We start from the raw sequence: 18,008 nt of genomic DNA, 5'->3' as shown, positions 1-18,008 counted from the left end.
AGATAATGATGAATAAACTGCTCCATCATCTGCCACTGCTCCATCATCTGCCACACGTTATAATTATTAAACTTTATTATATTCCAATATTAAATACCCAATCCTGAACCAAATCAACAATAGTAAATTCATCTTCTGATATTTTTACATTGATTTATTTTTTTTCAGCTTTCTCAAAAAAACATTGAATGATTTTTCTTATACTTTTATGACGCTTCATAATTCATTTTTTGTTATTTTACGTTTTATTTTTAAATTCGTATTTATTAACCTGTCATTTATTCCAAAGCAATACCAATAATTATTGTATAGCAGACTATCTAGTATGTACAGTTACTTCCAACAGCTATGACTTCTCCTATTCTGTTTATATATATTCCCTATGTTTGCCAAATTCAAAGTCACAAATATGATTTTTCTACTGTTACCCATTTTCTTCTCTTGCAATTTTTCTTCATCACCAACCTATTCTCTTGCAATGGAATCCATGCCCACACCACAATCCATACTTTCTTCACAACTGGTTGGCGGATTCATTTCTATGTTTTTGAAAGACCAGGTATATTTTTTTATTCCTTCTCATTTATTTTTGTTATTTATATTTATTTCTTTATTCTTAACTTGCTAATCTTTTAAGGAGTTTGGACACGTCGATCGGGTGTTCATAATACGCTATTGGAAGGAACTTGGTGCTAAATGGACCGTTGTTGATTACCAAAGTAATGTTCACCATGTTACCTACAACATGGATATTCACACTCCAATGATTACCCAAGGCTGGAACCAACTAAGATTTTTCTATGCAGATCAGTCTAACAAGTTGCTTGTGCTAAAAAACGTTAGAAATTCATCTTTCGTAATCCACGTCTCTACACGTTCTGCAGATACACGAATCAAGACCAACTTCCTCAACAATGTTGCCATCCGTCGTCCTCTCTTTATGTCGAACTTAATCCATTTTCCAGTTGAACTATTCACATACTACTGTCAAGCAAGCCACCTGGTTAGTTATTATTTTTTAATATTATTTAAAATTTACATTCCTTTCTAATAATTAATATCTCTTCAAATTATTTTTTCAGTATTTGAAAAAAGAATTTGCGACTTATTTTGAAAAGAGCGGACTTTCTTATGTTGTTTTACATGGACCAAGGGGCGAATAGGAGTGTAAATTGATAATAAGACCTAGGTCTGTTAAGATAGGATCTGGCTGAAAAGACTTTTTTGCTCTTCATCAACTCTCTACAGAGGATCACCCTGAATTGTTTTTGGAAGTTGAAAGTGAAAGAACAAGCAGAAATATCAAAGTTCCTTATCCATTATTTTGGTATTAAAGTTGACAATTTTGTATGTAATTTTGTTTGAACTTCTTATATATATCAATATATAAGAAGATTTCAATTGGACTCTTATTTTGTATGCAGTTATTATATATCTGAATATATAAGTTCTGTTTGATTCACTTTTATTATATGTATTTTCTTTTTTTGTTATATATTTTGTTCAACTTCATTTTAGAATTATTCATTTTTTTTATCAAATTAATGGAAACCAGAATTTTTCAGTCAATATAAATAATTTTTAATTAGAAATTTAATTAATTAACATTAATTACCATTCCATATAAATTGGAAATTTAAACGTATGTGAAATACGATAACTATTAGTTATTAATTATTATTATTATTATTAAAATCATATAACTTAAAAATTATTTATAATCTTTTTCACCATGGGCATTCTCAGAATAATTTAAGAACAAATTTTATTTAAAAATAAATTTAAAATGACCATTTACAAAACGTTTTGTATTCCAACGCCTTCAAATACTGGTTCGAATTATCTCCAAATCAACGTGTCAATCAGTATTCAAATGCATTAAATTTTGCACTGCTCGAGATAATGATGAATAAACAGCTCTATCATCTGCTACACGTTATAATTATTAAACTTTTTCAAATTCCAATATTAAATACCAAATCGCGAACCAAGAAACGGTTCATTTTTTTAAATTTCTTTTCATTATGTTTCTCACATCTCAAGATAAAATTGATTGCATTGTCCAGAGTTATCAACACTTTTCAAGAAGATAATCATGATTGCTCTACGTAATATTATTATCACTAAAACGTTTTGATTACTGCTACCTCTCTTCACAGTCAAAAAATGTAGCGACGTCTACAATTTTCAACTTATCTTCTTTTTGTCATACTCATCTGGGTCCATCTGTGTATATCAGATTTCCATAAGTGCTTCTCCATTACACAAAGGTATGCATGTTTAACTTTTACATTTTTATGAACAACACGCTTTTATGACCTATGCTTCTGTTCATCATCTTCTCTGTTTCATCATCATCATCATCATCTTCTTTATTTATCATCTTCTTTGTTTCATCATCACCAACTTATTCTCCATTACAGAAAGATGAATAAACTGCTTTATCATTTGCCAAACGTTATAATTATTAAACCTTTTCATATTCCAATATTAAATACCAAATCGCGAACCAAGAAACAATTCATTTTTTTAAATTTCTTTTCATTATGTTTTTCATTTCTCAAGATAAAACTGATTGCATTGTCCAGAGTTATCAACACTTCTCAAGAAGATAATCATGATTGCTCTACGTAATATTATTATCACTAAAATGCTTTGATTACCGCTACCTCTCTTCACAGTCAAAGAATGCAGCTACGTCTACAATTTTCAACTTATCTTTTTTTTGTCATACTCATCTGGGTTCATCTGTGTATATCAGATTTCCATAAGTGCTTCTCCATTACACAAAGGTATGCATGTTTAACTTTTACATTTTTATGAACAACACGCTTTTATGACCTATGCTTTTGTTCATCATCTTCTCTGTTTCATCATCATCATCATCTTCTTTGTTTATCATCTTCTCCGTTTCATCATCACCAACTTCTTCTCCATTACAGAAAGGTATGCATTTTAAACTTATACTTTTTTATGAACCACAACCTTTTTTTACCTATAATTCTCTTCACAGTCCAGATCAAAAAATTTGTTTTATGATATTCTCTTTTTCATCATCATCATAACCATCATCTTCTCCATTTCGTCATGTTCTCTGTTTTTCAATGTTTCTAAAATATTTTATACGATCTACTTAGATGACGACGACACAATGCATACTTGGTGATCAATCCATACTTGCAATATTAGGTCGTGAACTAGGTCCAGTTTGGACTATTTCTGGTAACAAGGGTCATGTGCACCATGTTACCTTTAACATGGATATTTATAATCTGAGGATTACTGATGGCTGGTGTGATATAAGAAAATTCTATTACTTAAAATCACCGAAACTATGTTACTTAAGGCATACTGGAAATTCACTTTGAGTTCCGCCTTTCTAAATACAACTACAAATCAAGCTTTTTGGTGAGGTTTCTTACCTTTTTTTTTTATAATCTGTATACCATTCTTTATGTCTTCTCTTTATCTTCACCTTAATATAAATTCAATTTTATTTCAAATTATTTTATTTAATTTGTTTTCCGCAGGATTTGAATTCAGACCTATGTAAGTATTTTCGCAATAGTAATTTTTTAGACATTGTGCTTTGCGGTCCAGAAGTAGAAGTGCAATGCAAGTTGTTGATTAGAGCTAAATCGGTGAAGATAGGCAGTGGATGGAAAAAGTTTTGTGAACTTCATGGACTAGAGGAAAAAGATATAATACTTCTTGAGGTTGACGGTGAAAAAGCAAACAAGGATGTGAATGTGCTACTTAATATATATGAATATTCTCATGGCCACTGAAATCATCCATGAAAAATATTATTTAAAAAAATTAGTTATCTGTAATTTTTTGCATTAATTATTATGGAATTTTATTATATTATATTATATATATATATATATATATATATATATTGGTAAATCCAACTTTTGAAATCTTATTTAATTGTAACTGCTACATATCTTCTTCCATATACGAATATCTTTGCCAGTTAATTCATGTCAAAGACCAAAATGTCATGTCATTGATTTTGCCTTTTTAAAATAATTATTATATTTTAAAATATAACACTAGGAGTTATTTCATATACATCTCATTTATTAAAATTGCAACCAAAAGTTAATATGATGTTAAAAAGTGGATTGATATAACTTTTTGCACTGCTCGAGTACCTTTATATCTTTTCCACCACATTTTTTTCTGTTGTACCAATCCCTCATATAATTACATTTTTTATTATATGAATATAATTTTTTTAGAAAATTTGATATTATACATTATTAAATCAATGCATCCAACACATTTGTCTTGTCTAGGAAGTTTCTCGCAGTATTGAGATGTCATCTATTTTGTTCTGATCAAGTATATTGTGCACTACACTTCTTTTTTCACTTTTTCTAGAATTTAATTAATTATTATTCAGCCAAATGACTTTTCTCTGGCAAGACTGGATTCATACAAACCATCTTCCACCAAAGGTATGTACTTCATTTGTTTTTGTTAACAAATATAGTAATACAAGAAGCTATGCAGTTCATATGTTGTTTTGTACATATATAGGGTTTGTCCATTTCTTTTGTAATTCTGAAAATACATCTTCGCACATTTCTTCTTTGTTAAATGCTTTATACAACAATACTTTTTTGCAGATGTTCATTGTTTCCACATTAGTGATTCAACTAATGGTTCATTGCTCAATACATCACGCCAAGAGGTGATGTTTTCATTTAAAAGTAAGCTGTTCATGGTTCATCTTCATTAGAATGCTTTTTTTATTGATTTTCCTTTTCTATGAAACCTGTGAATAAATCAATTGGAACAAATTACTGGTTTTTGACATCAATAGCTGTTTTTTGTAGTTTTCACCAAAATATGTTACTATGAATTCTGTAAACTTAGGTGATGAGTCATTATTTTCTTCCATTCCATTAGCCTTTGTGTACCCATTAGATAGTTGTTCAGTGCTTAATTGTTCATCTTTAGAGTGTTTTTCATCTATTGGGCTTTATTAGGCCATTGTTCCGAATTTGGACTAATTTCACATTATTTGGCCTAATTTTTGTTTTTAATTATTTTTAGGTATTTGGGTGAAGCAATTTTGGAGTTTGGACATCAATATTCAGTTGAAGAGAGTCGCCACATCATTTCCATGTCATTTCCACGTTAGCAGAGTGAATGGGTCAACATTAGAGGCCCAGGAGTGGCATTTTTGTAATTAAATGTGGTAGAATGACATTTTTGTAAATACTAGTGGAAGGGGTGAGGTGACCACGAGTTTTTAGGTTTCTTTTCCATGCACCAGCCGCTACCTCTCCTTTTACATTCTCTCCAACCTCCATTTTTGATGTTTTAAGCTTTGGAAGGTCACATATGGAGGCACAAGCTAATTTTTCACGTTTTCCATTCGTTTTTCACGTTTTATGAGTCTTGGACAGCACATTGAACTTGTATTAACGTTTTCTACCGTTTGGGTAACATTTATATTGAAGTATTTTCGTTTTTGGTTGCTATTTTTGTTGTTGCCCCTTTCTTTCCTTGCATATTTTTTATTCCTGCACCAATTTAGGTTTTCTGCATCAATTTGCACTCATTTGGATGGTTGAATCAAAATTTATGTTGAAGCCTAATTCGGATTCCATGAGGAACTAAGTTTATGTGTTGATTCTTTGCAGATAATGGATTGAAACCTTGAGATTAGTGTTTTGTTCGGTGAAGTTATGTTAATCTCTCAATTCTGAATTTGCGTTTGGGTTTAAATGAAGAAACCATTCTGTTTTTGCTTAATTTGCAGAGTGGAATCATTGTGTGTTCATGCTTAGTGAACTATATTTGATTCATGGATGTGTGCTTTGCTTAATTGCACTTGAGTTCGAGTTAATTTGCGCTTAGTAGTTAATTCGGGTTCCATGAGAGTTAATATAACCATTTTGAGTTGTAATCCATGATTGGTGGATGTTCATTTGAAGCAAGGAATCAACGCTGTTTTTACATTGATTTTAGACGTCTATATTTAAGTTTTCAATTGTGTGTTGCATCCGTAAATCTGCCAAACCCCCCCTTTTGTGTTATATTGTTGTGTTCATCGAGAAATTGAAGCTTTGAATGAAAATATTGGTCGTTGGGAGACGACTTGGTTCACTTTCATATACTACATTTATTCTGTTTTAATTTGGTGGGCTACGGCCACTATCAGTAGGTCAAAAGTATTTATTTCTATTAACATCATATGTCTAATACTCCATGTTTGCATATTACTTATTGCTTTTGTACTTCTTGCTTTCTTTAACCATTTCAAAGTTTTTACTCCAATAACATATGAACCTTTACTTTTTCAAAAATTGCCAAATCCATGTTATCTTTATTCCTTACCCTTCTTTTACCATCCTTTGACCAAACATATATATATTACTCTATAGCTGCTTTGAACCTTTTATTTATTTGTATTTATTTTAGTTTTCTGAATTAAATCTTTTTATATTAATTATTATCTTTTGTATCTGAGTTTAAAGATGTCACCAATCTAATATTCACTTTTTTACTTCTCATTTCTTCAATATCGTTGTTTTGAGTTCAACATGTCTCTCTCTGAAGTTCAAAAGCAAAGCCAGAATGTAAGCGAAGTTACTCCAGAAAAGGAGAACTGGAATATCATCGTTAGGGTGATACGTTCATGGTTTGTTCCAGATTTCAGTAAACAGAGGTGTACTTTTTCCATGGAGTTGGTTATTCAAGACAAAGAGGTTATTATTATTCTAATTCTTTACCATCATTGTTATGAACAAAATATGTGTATCTTAAAAATATTCATATTTATTATATTGAGCTTTTTCAGGGTTCTAAAATACATGCTTCCATTAGACGTACTCTAATTTGCAAATTTCAGACTGAAATTTCTGAAGGGCATGTTTATGCCATCCAAAATTTCAGTGTGGCTCCCAATTTTGGAATATACAGAATTACGCACCACCCTTATAAGATTAATTTCCAGTTTGGTACAAAAGTTAGTTTGCTTCATGGTAACTTGGTTCCTGATATGAAACCACAATACACACCTTTGTCCTTATTGACAACCAGTGGATTTGATACTGATTATTTAGTTGGTAAGTTAATATTTTTAGTTTTTCTACCATTGATATTTTTTAGTTATCAACAATTATTTTTACCTTATATGATATCACATTTAATAATTGTTATTAAGATATCTTGGGATTACTGGTCGGAGTGGGGACTAAAAGAGAATTGCAAGTTGATGGAAAGACAACAAAATTAAATGTCATTGCAATAGAAACTGATGGGTATTTTACTTCTATGTTATACTACATACCTTTTTATTTCTGTTTAAATAATGATTTCACATAACATTTATTGAATGTTTAGGTTTCGAATAAAATGTACTTTGTTTGGTATTTATGTGGATGAACTGAATGTATTTCTTTCAAGTGGAGAAGTACAAGATGCTGCTATAAGTATAGAATTTGCGAATGTCAAAAATTTTCAAGGTAAACTTCTGTTATTACTTTTATACATTTGTTATTATTATTTATTCCATGGTACTTTGACATACACTATCTTTTTAAATTTAGATAAGGTTCAAGTTCAAAATTGTAAGTTCTGCACTAGGATTAAGTACAATGTTAACTTCAAGGAGGCATCTGAACTAAAATCAAGGTAATATTCAAATTGTTCTTCATTTTATTCAAACTTTTTAATTTTTTATTTAATCCATTTTCGTTACTTTAATTTGTATTGCACAAAATGTTTGAGAACAATGAATCTCCCTCTCAAGGATTAACGCAGCTCTCTCAGACTTCCAAACATACTGTGGAAGAAGACTTTTTAACTCTTACACCTAGGACGACCATTCAAGGTCTTAAAGATTGTAAAGAGGTTAGAGTGACTTCTAAATTGTTACATGAAATTTTGTTGTTCACAATACCTGTTTTCATTAATCTTTTTTATATTGAAAGGTTACCACTTACATATTGTTTGGAACCATTAAGCATATTTTGGGTGAGGATGATTGGTGGTATACTGCTTGTGTTTGCAACAAAGCTGTTTATCCATATTCAAAGATGTTCTTTTGCGAGAAGTGCAATAAGCATGTTATAAAAGTCTTTCCAAGGTTAACTTTACCTGTATTAAACTTAATGTCCATTTAAATATATGATTATAATTTAAACTTTTGTTAATTAATACTGTTATTTATTTGACAGATATAGGATCAAGATCCGAGTTATTGACTCATCCGATTCAACCACATTTGTGCTGTTTGATAGGGATGCAACCACCCTTTTCAAAAAAACTTGTGCTGATATGTTAGACACTCATGATAAGGTATACTCTTCAATATATCCACTTATATATATACATACACAATGACAATTGGATCAATCTTTCTGAATATGATATTAAATTATTTTGTTATCGTAGATGAATGCTTCTGGAAATTTGCCTAAGGAGTTTGATGAGTTAGTTGATAAAAGTCTACTATTTAAAGTTGAAAGTAGGAACGATCACACTTTCAAACTTGAACAGTCTTTCAGAGTGAAGAAAGTATGTGTTGATGATGATATATTTCAGAAGTTCAATGATTCTTCGATGAAATCTGTTGTAATATATAATTTCAAATATAGATTTTACATTCAAGATTTTACATATATTTAAGTTCTTAATCATTTCATTTTCTATACCTTTTTGAAGGATGTTTATGCTGTCAATGGTGAGTTTAGCGGGGAAAAACAATGTGTAGTCAATGAGTCCATTGTTGATATTGCAGAGGTATAGAAATTTCATAAATTTTATTTTTTTGTTAATGACGTATTATTTAATTAATGTTATTTCTTTTTAACATGTACTATAGGATTTATTAGCCAGATTTACCAAAGAAATAATTGAGTGTGAATCCCAATCTCTTGACTTAATCAAAGATAATGCAACGAATGATGATGGTAACAGTTCACTTAAGAGAGAATCTGCAAAGAAGACTGCATCACTTGAATCCATCGAAGAAGACACTGTTCCATTGAAGCTGCTAAAAAGAAATATTAAGAAGGAAAAATTAGTTATTTGAGATATCATTTTAGTTATAATATTTGAAGACAATTTGTTTTATGTTTGACAATTTAGGATTGTAATATGTCTATGCATGGGCCTGTCTTTAATTTCATTTGAACTATAACTTTGATGTTAAATTTTATGATAACTATATTATGCGTTTATTATGCTTTTATTTGTTACAATTTGTATACTTTTATTTATTTCATCCGCTGGTTTGTAAAATATTGTTGACATTTTTCAAGTTTTGTCAACAAACATGATTGCCAGCTACATCAAAACTTATCAAAATTAATCTTATTTTGTAGCATGAATTCATGAAAGTCATAATCAGATAAGTTTTGTCAAAAAGGAATTTAGAAATTTCAATTTATTAGTTATATTTATTTTCATAAATGACATATATCTTCTTCTTTTAAAAAAAAAAACGAATTTATAAATGGTCATTTCTTATTTACATTTCTTTTCATAAATAATATATATCTGGCAAACCAATTAAATGTTGATAGATTTTAAGTTTTGACAATAGAATTGGCTGCCATACACAAATTTGAATCATATCTCTTTGTAATGGTTAATAAGTTTATTAAATAATTTCCATTTGAATTTTTATATAGATATACATGTAAAATTTAATATTTCAAAAATTTCGAATCAAATATTATATATTAACTTACTACGTAAATTTATATTCGATTATATATATATATAGATATATAAATCTAATTTTTGCTTGTTACTTTATTCTATCACCAATATTTAATATTATATATAAATATCTTAATTTTATTATATTATATTATATTATATTATATTATATTATATTATGATATTATTATATTTATAAAATCATTTATAATGTAATATCTTTATAAAGTTATATTGTCATTTTAATCGTCTGCCCGTTTTCCCAAGACAGTAATAATTACATTACTGTTTTGAAATCTAATTGTAATTGTCTCGTCTTTTCATGTGAGATTTTTCTTCTATAAATATTCATTTCCATTCTACCATCAACATCACACTTCAAGATAAGTTCAATCATATTCTCTATTTTTCCAACTTTATTTCTACTTTCATTCTAAAAGTCCAAGCAAATGGAATACAACTTCAACGAAGAAGAAGTTATTAATAGAATGAGTAGGTACCAGTTCTCTATTATTGACTTTCAGGACGAGGTACGTCTTTGGTAAATATTTGCATACATTTTTTCTTTTACAAAAATTCTTCTACTCTTCTTATTTGTGTCACGGATTTCAAATGATATCCTCATTTTGTCTTTAACTAATCTATGTTGTTGTTAAAAAAATTGTATCTTTGGAGGCTGTTGGGTTTGTGGATCGTGCATTCGCCATTCTTTATGATCACGATCTTGATCGTCAATGGACTTTAACAGATGTTGAAGGCAATAGACATGTCGTCACTTATAACAAGAATTTACAGAAACCAATGCTAATTGGAGGATGGACTGATTTAAGGGACCTTTATCAACTACACGATAACCACACTATTTATTTTGGATGTGTTGGTCATTCTTGCTTCCAGATCACTATTTTTCCAAGTAAATGCAAACTTTTATCTATTGGACGTTTTCTTAAAAGACTTGAAGCAGATGAACCACTTTTCAATGGACCGAAGTTGCATTTTTGCATATTTCTGAATCCAAACCAATGGCATGCTAGCCATCTGGTGAGATTCATTTCAGTTACTCGGTGGATGTTTATTTGATATTTATATTTATGTCTTCTAATTCTTTTAAAACATTTAATCCATATCTTAAACTGATTATTAGTTTATATTTAATTCTTTAATTTCATTCAATGTGTTAGGATTTGCCAACTGATTTTGGCAATTATCTTCGTCAAGGAAGATTTAAAAACATTTTTCTTTATGGACCGCGCAAAATAGTGAAGTGCAAACTACTCTTGAGAAACCATCCAAAGAAGTCTAGCAAAATAGGAAGTGGCTGGAAGGAATTTTGTACTGCTCATGGTTTTGATCAAACTATTGACTTGGTGTTTGAAGTTGACTAGATGAAAAGCAATCAGAATGTCAAAGTGCTTACATATTGTAATCTTTAATTTACAATTTGTTTTATGGTGTTATTTGGAACTGCCGAGTATAAATAGTTTTGTTTTTATGTATGCTACTTATGTAGTTGTCAAGCTACAAGTTTTTATATTTTCAGCAATGCATATGTATAGTTCTATTTTGTTATTAATGAAATTTCTTTGAAGATTGTCTCAATTTCTATGAATGCCAATAAAAAGTTTATTCTAAAACTTTAATTAAACATCGAGTTAAAGTGAGACATATTAGAATTTAAATAAAATATGGATGATGATATTCATAGATTAAAAGTAGGAGGATAAATTTTCGTATGTTATATAATTATTATATATTTCATTGCTATATTAACATCAAAGCAATATTAATTGAACTTCTTTTAATGTAATTATTCAACTTCATTTGCGATTTATGTTTTGGTAGTCTGCCATTATCTTTTTAATCTTTATGTATGGATGTATGTTGGTTTAGGATGTGCAGACACTGATTGTATGTTATAATTTCCAAACATAATGAAATAAAAATTGCAGATACTTGCTATGAAACTGTCCTCTTTGTTGTACTATATATAGTACTGCATAAAAAAGACGTGTTGTTATACCTACATAAAAAGCAAATGTTTTGTTAGTTGCAAGAACAAATCCACTATGAAAGAACTGCTATATATGAATGATTTTGATCTATTACAACTCAGCACTGCATGCTCTTTCTATTTTTAATATTTGTCTACTGCTAAAAACTTTTTGTAGTCTTACAAGTGCTTGCTATCACAATTACAAATATTTTTCTTTCCACAATGGTGATTAGAGGTACAATCTCCCAAAAAAAGTTTAAGAAAGACATTCACCAATATAGTAATAAAACAGAAAACACTTTTGCATCCATTGAGTCAACTTATCTTTGTTTTTGCTTATTCCATTGACACCTTTGAAAGTATTCCATATGTTTTTTGCTGAAATGGAGGAAAACGATTGTAAAAATGCAAGGCTAAGAAGGAAGTTGGTGCTACAAATAAGGTTGAATGCAAGAAGTAATTAACATTCATGTAAGTTTCTAACATCTCACTTGAATCATTTGACTTCCGAATGTGTTCATCAAACATTTATTTATAACTACTACATTTCTATGTTTATATCTTTTTTGCAGATTATAAAGAAGAAAATGCAAGAAAAAAAACAAAATTTGCCAACCATTCTTCTCAAAGTATCAAAATATCAGGTTTTATTTTCATAATTATATTTGAAAATGTTTATTTGGATTTTTACTTGACAACACAAATTCATAATCAAATATCTTTGCTGTGTTAATGAAAGATAAAAGAACTCAATCTGAAAAATTATTCCAAAACACTATCCAAAGGAAGCCATTACAAGAGTTGGATCTTAGTAAGTATTCTTCTTTTAACCTATTTCTTTACACACTGTTCTTACATGAATGACTGAAGTATGGTTGTTTATTGTTTTACATTCAATGCTGCCACAATAATCCTTTTTCAGATCTGCAAAACAACAACAACAACCTTCACAATATCAATTCAATATTTTAAACAACAATTGGTAAGTTATCTTTGTTGGTTTTTCAATATTATTAATGCAATATCATTTTAAGAAATTATAAACAAATCTTTATTTCAATGCAGTGCCTGAAAACAATATATCAAATTCTTCCATTGCTTTAGTTGAAGATCCAATCAAAATAAACTTAATGACTTCACAATCTGCAGCTTCTACTATAACATACAATACTCCTTTCGGTAAATTTCTACATTCATCTTTATTTCTTATATACCTATTGTAATTGGATGAAGATGACGAATTTTAAATTTCTATTAATGTTTTTTAATGATTTCAGTTGTTAGCAATAACATTCAGAGAAATTATGGACAAAATAATTACAATTGCAGTGCAGGTAAGTAGGTTCTTATTCATATATACAAATGTTCATACTCACAATGCCAATGAATGTAACGTAATTGTTTTAATAATTCTTTTGCATAGGTGGCACATCTGAAGTTGTAAATGATTCATATTTTGTCTCTAACAATAAAGTTGTCAAATATCCTTTTCAAGTCATACAATTACTTCAGAACAAATTCACTCTTGATGATGAAACAACAACAGAACAACATTGTTCAGACACAACAAATGATGATTCAGCAACAATAACACATGAAGGTAATTCAGATATTGAATTCCTAACTTATTGATGTCAATAAATAAATATTTTAAATGATTACTTAGTTCTCATATTACTAATATTGAAGGAGATAGTACAAGTACTACAATTACAAACGAATTGTATTGCAAAGGGAGTTACAAGGTAATGTGACACACAATTGTACATAATTTCAGAGATAAAATATGCATTTCAGGCTAATGCTTTATGCTGATGTTCAAAACTACTCAATATTGGAGAACCTTGCTTGGAATGCCAATACTGTAAAGCTCAACTGTGGTATGAAGAAAGAGCAGAAAAAAGTAACACATCAAAGGAAGTTCAATTCTCATTGTGTTATCAAAAGGGAAAAGTGCAAATTCCACTATTAAAAAAACCACCTAATCTTCTTGAAGGTTTGTTAAATGGTGTAGATCATAGAAGCAAATTATTTTTACAGAATATAAGATTATACAATAGCATGTTTTCATTTACTTCAATTAGTGGTAAGATAGATGCTTCAATGAATAATGGTTCTGCTCCACCACAATTTATTCTTAATGGATAGAACTATCATCGTATTGGAAGTTTATTGCCAGAACATGGATCAAAGCCAAAGTTTGCACAACTTTACATATATGATACCGAAAATGAAATGAGGAACAGACTGAAGCATTTCAGGTTAGTTAACAGGTCAAGTAATTTGCTTAAATGAAATATTTAAATACATCTATTCACATGTCTTCTCTTTATTATGTTTTAGGTCAAACAACAAGGAATCTGATATAGATCAATCATTGGTTGCTGATTTGATTCAAATGATTGACACTCACAATGTTCTTGTTAAATCTTTTAGAAGAGTAAGAGATTTGTCACTGCAACATATGGAATCAGATTTCACACTAAGACTATTTAGAGGCAGAAACAAAGACTCTAAAGTCTACAACACACCTTTATGTGATGAAATAGGTGCTCTAATAGTTGGTGATTTTGGCAATATGGATGTAGGCAGAGATATAATTGTCAAAAAATGTTCTGGTGAATTAACAAGACTGCATGAAACTCATACAACTTTCATTCCACTGCAATATCCTCTCATGTTTCCATTTGGAGAAGATGGTTATCAAGAAGATATTCCAATAAGAGAATCCCATTCAAGAAGTAAATCGAGGGCGAGAATTAGAATTTCTTTGCGAGAATTTATTGCATTTAGAATACAACAAAGATCTATAGAACCTGGAAATATTGTGAATGCATGCCGATTGTTCCAACAGTTTTTGGTTGATTGTTATACAATGGTGAAAGCACAACGATTGTCTTTCATTAGAGCTAATCAAAAGTTAATTCGTTGTAATATTGTTAATGGATTACAAGAGGCTGTTAATAGAGGAGAGACAGATCCTTCTTTAATTGGAAGGCGTATTGTATTGCCTGCTTCATTCATTGGTGGTACAAGATACATGTTCAACAATTATCAAGATGCTATGTTAATTTGTAAAAAATTTGGATATCCTTATTTGTTCATTACTATAACATGCAATGTTAATTGGAGCGAAATAAGAGACTTTGTTTTAGCAAAAGGGTTATCACCTTCAGATAGACCTGATATTGTATGTAGAGTCTTCAAAATGAAGCTGGATGAAATGATGACAGATTTAAAAAAAAAAAAAACTTCTTTGGAAAAACCACTGCAAGTATGTTCTATAGGAAGTAATATAGATTATATCAATATTTATTAAATTAACTTTTTAAAACTATTTTATTTGTTCTGTGATATATGCATGAATGTACACAGTAGAATTCCAAAAAAAAGGTTTACCTCATGAACATATACTTTTATGGTTGGATGGAGAAAGCAAATTGAAAAATTCAACTGATATTGATAAAGTAATATCATGGACCATGAGAACCTGCAAGATATAATTCACCATGCTATAAAAGACTTGATATACCATGTTCCAAATTTTATCCTAAAAAATTCACATCTTCAACTTCAATTGATGAAGATTGATATCCATGCTATAAAAGACTTGATAATGGTAGATTTGTTGAGAAGAATGGAATTAAGCTGGAATATAGAAGTGTTGTTCCTTACAATCCACCCCTTCTAATGAGGTATCAAGCTCACGTCAATACAGAGTATTGCAACAAGACCAATTCAATAAAATATTTGTTCAAATATGTCAACAAAGGTCCTGACAGAGCTACTCTTAAAATAAGCAACAACTTTGCACAATCTGACAAAGAAACTATTATTGATGAGATCAAGAGGTATTATGATTGTAGGTATCTATCACCATGTGAAGTCGCTTGGCGAATATTTGCTTTTGACATCCATCACAGATGGCATCCTGTTCAGAGATTGACATTCCATCTTCCTGGCCAACAATCAACTTTGTTTAAAGATGATGATGATATTAATGTGGTCTTCAACAGATACGAAAATACTAACACAATGTTTCTAGCTTGGTTTGAGGCTAACAAAGTTTATACACAAGGAAAAGAATTGACTTATTTTGAATTTCCAAGCAAATTTGTGTGGTTTGCTAAAGAAAAAGAATGGAAACCAAGGAAGAAAGGCTACAACATTGGTAGACTTACTTATATTCCTCCGGGCTGTGGAGAACTTTATTATTTGAGGATATTACTGACCATTCAAAAAGGTTGTATTGATTATGAAAGCATTAAGACCATTGATGGGAAATTTTATGAAACATACTAAGAAGCTTGTTCTGCTTTGGGATTGTTGGCTGACGATAAAGAATATATTGATGCAATAAAAGAAGCAAGTGAATTTGCTTCTGGGTATCAACTTAGAAGATTATTTGTTACTTTGTTGTCGATGAATATAATTTCTAAACCAGATATAGTTTGGAATTCTACGTGGAGTATCTTATGTGATAGAATTTTGTACCAAAAAAGAAAGGAGATGAACTTACCAGGTAATTTATATTGTGATCTATTTAATTGAATATAAATATAATTTTTAATTGCATTATTTTGTTTATGCAGGTCTTGAAATTGAGACTGCTGAATTACAAAAAATCTGTCTCATTCAAATACAGGAGATGCTAATGTCAAATGGTAGATGTTTGAAAGAGTATCCTTCATTACCTCAACTTGATATTTCAGATCTACATACATTTAATAATAGATTTATTGTTGATGAGCTGCAATACAATAAAGAAGAGATGGCGAAAGAATATGACATTTTGTTTAAAGCACTGAATGATGAACAAATTCATGTATATCAGGATATCATGACAACAGTTGTTTCAAAGAAGGGAGGATTCTTCTTTCTATATGGCTATGGTGGTACAAGGAAAACTTTTATGTGGAAAACATTGTCAGCTGCTCTAAGAAGCAAGGGCATGATTGTTTTGAACGTAGCATCAAGTGGAATTGCTTCTTTACTACTTCCTGGTGGAAAAACAACACACTCTACCTTCTGCATCCCACTATTAATTAATGATGAATCAACTTGCAACATAGCGCAAGGTAGTCTCCGTGCTAAACTTCTGATGGCAACCAATTTGATTATCTGGGATGAAGCATCAATGATGAATAGAATGTGCTTTGAGGCATTTGATAGAACACTAAGAGATATTATGCGAAATGTTGATGATGTCAATAATGACAAACCATTTGGTGGCAAAGCATTGTCTTGGGAGGTGACTTCAGACAAATTCTACCCGTTATCAAGAAAGGATCTAGGTTTGATATCATCAAATCAACAATCAACTATTCAGAGTTATGGAATTGTTGTAAAGTGCTAAAATTGTCCAAGAACATGAGATTAAGTACTACAACAAACAATCAAACAGCCAATGATATCAAATAATTTGCTGATTGGATATTGAAGATTGGAGATGGACAAATGGATGTAAATGAGAATGGTGAGTGCATGGTTGAAATTCCAGAAGAGTTGCTGATTAGAAATACATATTTACCTTTATTGTCATTGGTTGAATTTGTCTATCCTCAATTTGTGGTTAACATGATGAAGCCTAATTATTTTGATGATGGAGCAATCTTGTGCCCAACTAATGATTCTGTAGAGCAAGTAAATGATTTCATGTTGTCTTTATTAGGTGGTGAAGAGTTGACTTATTTAAGTTCAGATACACCTTGTCAATCTGATGAACAAGATGAAGTTCAATCTAAATGGTTTACATCTGAATTTTTAAATGATATCAAATGTTTATGGATACCAAATCATAAACTCAAGCTGAAAATAGGTGTTCCAATTATGCTCTTGAGAAATATTGATCAAGCGAAATGTCTTTGCAATGGCACAAGATTGCAAGTCAACCATTTAGGAAAAAATATAATCTCTGCAATTGTAATTACTGGAAAAAACATTGGTGACAGGATTTTTATACCAAGAATGGATTTAGTGCCATCTGATTCAGGGTTGCCTTTCAAATTTCAAAGAAGACAATTTCCAATTTCCTTATGCTTTGCAATGACGATTAACAAAAGTCAAGGACAAACACTTTCTAGAGTGGGCCTTTATCTTCCACAACCTGTATTCACACATGGCCAACTATATGTTGCTATTTCTAGAGGGAAAACCAAAAGAGGATTGAAAATACTTATACTGGATGAAGATGGAAATGTCACTAACACAACTAAAAATGTTATGTACAAAGAAATTTTTGAAACTCTTTGACAAAGAAGACATTATAGGTATGTAATTTATAATTTTCTTTTCATTTGAAAGTTTGTATAAATATAGATGAACT

The 18,008-nt window shown here is 30.0% G+C and overlaps 1 pseudogene; it reads left to right on the top strand.

The window, feature by feature from the left end:
* The first annotated feature begins 6,563 nt into the window (after nucleotides 1-6,563).
* On the top strand, nucleotides 6,564-17,935 carry LOC114180654 (annotated as a pseudogene).
* Nucleotides 17,936-18,008: the final 73 nt, after the last annotated feature.

This window comes from Vigna unguiculata, chromosome 4 (assembly GCF_004118075.2).
Source record: "Vigna unguiculata cultivar IT97K-499-35 chromosome 4, ASM411807v1, whole genome shotgun sequence".
NCBI classification, from domain to species: Eukaryota; Viridiplantae; Streptophyta; class Magnoliopsida; order Fabales; family Fabaceae; genus Vigna; species Vigna unguiculata.
This window is presented reverse-complemented; position numbering and strand designations above follow the sequence as displayed.